Raw genomic sequence first — 5,925 nt, forward strand, 5'->3', positions numbered from 1 at the left:
ATGTGATATGTTTGAATGGGATGGATTAGAGAATGGCTTGAACATACTTAGCCAAACAAAGTGGGACTGATTCCACCAAGCTAGAACACAAGGGACATAACGGACCAATACTAGAACACTAATGGGCCAAAAATTACATTTTTCCTTCCTCTAGGGTTGATGCTCTATGTAGCTTACCACTTTAATGAAAGACAAGTACACAAGATCTTCCATTAGTGTCTTGTTCCTGCTATGTCACCTCCATGTAGACCGACACACAAATTTACTCAATGAGAGTTAGCTCCAAATACCATTTGTAATGCCTAATGTCCAAAAGCTACTTCAACACAGCTCACATGTGAAACAAGCCCTCCAATGTATAGCTTCATATAAAATGATATGTCACTCAAGGATTTTTATTCCTAAATAAAAACTAACGAGCCAACCAAGATGGAACTAGTCTTAGCATAGAATCCATGGGCTGAAAACAGAACACCAATGAGTGAAGTTGTTACATTATCCCCTTTCCCAGAGTTGATGCCACAACGTTACGTATTCATGGCTGAAAAATACCTAGCATCTCTCCTTGGTACCATAACCTTGACATGTCCTCTCAACATGCCTGTGCTTGCACACCCATAATGAATTGTAGGTGATGTCACCTTGGGAGGCCAGAGAAATGGATCTAGTAGAGCTGGTATCTGACCCCAAGGTGATGTCGCCTAGAGATAGTGGTGCCTAGGATGAGACTAGGAGATGTCTAGCGCTAGTGGTAGCTTGGGTATTGGATCATATCTGCGGTAGCTTGTTATGTAGAGGAGCATAAAGGGATGCAGTGCTAGCTCCTCTTTGGTCAGATAGAAAACTTTGGTCAGTTCACTACTAATCCATGGATTAATAAATCTTGAAAGAATACCCCAAGAGAAGAACTACAACTTATATGTGCGCTTGTGGTTCCCAAATGGAGTTCTTAAGCGGCATCAACAGGCACGTGAGTTGAATTACAGGATAAGTTTTGAGGTTGATGGACCTTACTTGTAAAGATATTATATACTCCCATTTTTGTGTCACACAGATGTGATGAAGCAAAAAAATGATTTGTGACCGCCATAAGAAAGAGAAATAAGTTTGTTTATTTAAATAAAATCTCTCATTGGGATGCTATGTTCTACTATTCATCGCTTGCAAAAGTAAGTCTACTCCCAATCCAGAGGAAGATAGTCACTCTCTAGCTTTTCACATAATGTATATGTAAGTATGGTACCATACAACTCTTCCAATACATAATATTTTGGTGTTGTTTCTTAGTGTATGATTTTGTACATATGACGATGCAACCATAACAAATATGGTTGAAAGAACTCCACAATAGTGCCATTACATCATTTTTCAATTGTTGGGTTTTGTGCACAAGATGTATATTCATGAAGATGTAGTTTTACTCTTTAATTTACTACTCTCTCCATTTCAAAATATAAGATGTGCTTTGGCTTGGCATGGTCTCGAAAACTATATTCTAACCTATGATTTCCCTCATAGTATAATGTTTATAACAATAAAACCTTAACCATAACATATAACGTAATGTAGTACTTTTAAATATTAATCTAGTGATATCACTTTTCTAAAATTAAATTTACATCTTCTAAGACTAAACATTGGTTGAAGATTACAAGGTTCGAATATTAATATGTCTAGCGCCTTAAAAAAGTAGACAAAGAGAACCACTATAGCTAAAATGAGAATTCTACTGCCTCAATACTACAAATGTAGAAATTTTAGGATAATTTATGTAGAGGGAAAAAATTCATCATAGTATCCATCAATCAAGCGCATAGATAAAAATGATGTAATTAAATTCTTTATATTCGTTCAAGTAATCGATGCTATATAAATGATAGCTTTAAATCTTCTATAGTGTTAGATTAGACCTAAATTCCTTACATTTGTGAACAACAAGACAACGAAAAATATGTGGAATGCTTTAGGTGATCAGATGCTTTTCAGAGGTGAACATCTCCATGTGAGGTGTGCTCCACATGCATGTACTAAACATAATGGTTCAAGTTGGCCTGAAGGTGAATCCTCATGCGATTGGGAGTATACGAGAATCATCAAAGTTGACACGTCATCTCCATCGATATCTCGATTGCAAGTCTTCAATTCCATTGTTCAATCATTGGGACTCAAAAGCAAGTCTAGGCTAGTTCTGAATGTCCTGCATCGTTGGAACGTGACATATGACATGCTTCATGAAGCCTTATAAAGTACAAGTCAACTCTCAATAGATTTGCAGAGGAGCAACATCATCAACCTCCTAGCGAAGAAGAATAGGCAAAAGCTGAAGCTCTGCATGGTTTTTTGCAAGAATTCAGCGAGGCTACCAATACTTTTTTCTGCGGATAGACATCCTACAGCTCACCTCATCTTGAAGATGGTGTTGGCAATTCAAGATGTGTTACATGATGAAACATGGAACTCAAATGAACTCCTCAATGCATTGGTTAATTCTTATCCACTTCAAATTTGAGAAGTATTGGTCCAAAACCAAAATTGTTCTTCTCATTGCTATTGTTCTAGATCCATCTATGAAAACTGACTTCATAAAGTTCTATTTCCATACCGTTGGTGAAAACATTGACATGAAGATGAGGGAGTTGAAATGCTACTTGAAGAGGTATTACCTAGAGTATGAAAAGATCGTGAGGAGCTACAGTTTTCCCGTATTCATTCCAACTAATGATCAGCCCACAACCGATTCTACTGAGAGTAGTACAAGTTCTTTAGGACCAATTTGTGGTAAAAGATAATTAGATTATGCATTTGCTCAGTTTGCCTTGCAAAATTCATATGCTCGTTCAGAAAGAATAGAGTTGGATACTTATTTGGATGAGGGTAGATGCAAGTTTCAATGTGATAGCATGGTGGAAGAAAAACTTAGATGTCTATCCAATCCTATCTCTAATGGTCTGGAATTTTCTTGCTATTCCCATGAGTACAATGCCATCTGAATCCGCCTTTAGTGCAGCTGTAAGGATCCTTGGTAAATATAGGACATCGCTCTGTGATTGAGAAGAGGAGAAGGGGGATCAGATGGCTTCTACCTCATTCACGAATATTAAAGCAGTTGAAGCCAAATTATCTGGCTTTCGAAAGCTAGATAGGAGTACCGGCTATGCAAACCTCCACGGCAATTGTTAATTCCCCCAAACATCTTACTACATCAAGCGGTCAAGCCTCCAGCGGCACAACTTTTTGCTAGTCCAGTCCATGCTTGGTTTTCCTGATCCGATCGCATACACTACTGCGGTGCTGCACATTGCCCCTGCTCGGCCGCTCCAAAATCCAAACGAGCTATGGCAAAGTCATGACGGCAAACCAAGTCGCCAACACCACATGCAGTGGCTGCACCCTTGGTCCCATGTATGGCACCTGTTGCCCTCTTTCCATCTTACATTTTTAATTTGGTGCTGCCGGCCTGCGATGGCGGTGTCATAAGGTCCGAACCCCGTACCCATGCCTGCCTGTCTCTTTCATGCTTAATTTTTTTTGGTTATTGAATATTGATCATTGCATCATTTAGTTTTGTTAAGCTAGTGTTTCATTTTTTTTGCAAATCGGGTTAGAAAATATAATTATAGTTATAAAAAAGGTAAAAAAAATAAAAGATCTAAATCAATCTCAGAAAGTAGCTATGGATAGTTTTATTACAAAGCAACCACAAGGTCCTCTAGACAATTGGACAAAGATTATGCATGTGCTTGAGCAACATGTATAATTCTTAGTGATATCTTATGTCGTTACATAATAATATATCATAGCCAAATATATAGTATGAATGGTTATCATTTCATTTTGACACTTAAGTTTAGGACCTCAACTAGCAATTCACACAGGGCCTGGAATTCTCCGGGACAGCCCTGGTGTGGCATGATATATAACTCATTAGGAGTATTCTAAGGAGAAAAGTGAAAGATGCGCACTTGCCACGTTTTGTTCGTAAAAGGAGCCAATGCTTTTGACAATGCAAAAACATCCCATCTTTTATGCAAGCTCAGGTGGAATTCTAACGGGAGATTCTCGAAAGCACAAACATAAACTAAAGTCATGTTTGTTTAAGGTTCTTCACAGTTTCTTGGCATGAAAAATCAGAAGCTCAAATAAACATGAAACTCCTTGTGCAGCTTCCGAAAAGCCAGAAGCTTAGAAAAGTTGAAAATCCTAGAAAACTGTAGCCAAGATTTAAATCTAGAAAGCTAAATACATCTTCTAAAAATTATTGTTGGCTTTTCAAAAAATAAGTCAGCTGTTCCAAAAGCTTCAAAAAATGCAGCTCAAACAAACGGGCATGACTCCTGTCATTTGGTATGCAAGTCCTAATCATTTTATGTCACACCCTGAAATTTTCAAATTTCAGGATGTGATTAAAAGAGTAATTGAACAATGATTTTCTCATAATTTTAAAATTTTCCCAACATTTATTTTTCTTTACAAGAAATTTAGTATAGGAAAAATAATTGTTTGCTTTTCTAAATTAAATAATGTTGTTCTGTGTCTGTGCATTCATGCTGCTGCATCTTGGTGTTTCTTGAGTGCAAAAGTTTGAAAAATGCATTTAAACGTTGCCCAAACCCTTATGAGAATTTTCCATCTTTTTCTAGAAATTATTCTTATTTTCCTAGAGCTAACTCCAATTTTTGGAAGGCTAAAATCCTTTTCATGAGCTTCAAATATTTTATTTGGACTCCTTGTGCCCCAAACTATCTTTGGGATTTTTCCTGAAATTTTTGGATTTTCGGAGTATTTTTCACGAAATAAATGAATCAACAGGATTTTGTTTCACGGGGATTATTTCTAAAAGAAATCCCGGCCGGGCCCGCGAGCCCGACCCGTTCTGGCCCAGCACCAGCCCGCCAAGGCCCATCTGGCCGAGCCCCAGGCCAAGCACGGCCGGCGCCGCCGCCACCTCCTGGACGTCCGCGCCCCACACGCCGGCACCCTAGGGCTCCGCGCCTATTTAACGGCGAGCGCCGAGCGCCCTGCCTCTCCCTGCTGCCTGAGCCGCCTCGCCCCGTCATTCTCTCGCCCCGCGCCGCCGCCGTCCGTGCAGACGAGCCGCCGCCGCCGCCGGCCTTGACCGCCTCGATTCGCCGCGCGTGTTGCTCGCCGGACGAAGCCGACAGCTCCTGGAGCCTCACCTCGACGAGCCGCGCCCGTTTCGTCGGTCCCCGACGCCAGCCGACCGCCGGAGCGCCGCCGCCTCGGAGGAGTCCGATCCGGCCGTCGCCAGCTTCTGTCCGCCCGATTTCCGGCTGCTGCACCGCCTCCCCATCGCCGGTGAGAACACCCCTGTGCTCCCCTCGGTCTCCTATTCCCTTTGCGCCGCCCGCCCAAGACCCTAGGCCACCGGAGCGCCGGCAAGCCGGCCGGCCAGGGTCCCTGGCGAGAGGTTGAAGAAGACGTGGTGTTTTTCGATCTAGCCCATGGCCTCTCCTGTTTTATTTTTCTTAATTCTTGTGTCTTGTAAATCTTGTAGTGAGGCCCCTGTAATTCTTGCATTCTTTCAATCTAATCCAAGCCTTGACCTTTTGCAGATCTAACCCCGAGTTTTCAGCTTTTCGCAGGCCCTATTCCTTGTGTCTTGCCAATCTTCTCAGCTAACCCTCCAAGTCTACGGTTAATTACGTTTATACCCCTGCAACGTCATTTAACCCCTACATTCTACGTTTTAGCTCCGTTTTAATCCGTTCAAGTTGCGTTAGATTCATAACATCATAAATTACACGTTAGTATTGATGTTTTCCTTCATGCATATTTTTGAAAATAAATTTGATATTAAATTGATTAATGCCTGATAAACGTGTTCTTCTCTAAATAAAAGTTAATGCCTGATTATACACCACTTTTCATAATAAACATCAATTTGGTTAATGCTTATTTCATATC

The sequence above is a fragment of the Setaria viridis genome, chromosome 1 (genome assembly GCF_005286985.2).
Source record: "Setaria viridis chromosome 1, Setaria_viridis_v4.0, whole genome shotgun sequence".
Classification (NCBI taxonomy): Eukaryota; Viridiplantae; Streptophyta; class Magnoliopsida; order Poales; family Poaceae; genus Setaria; species Setaria viridis.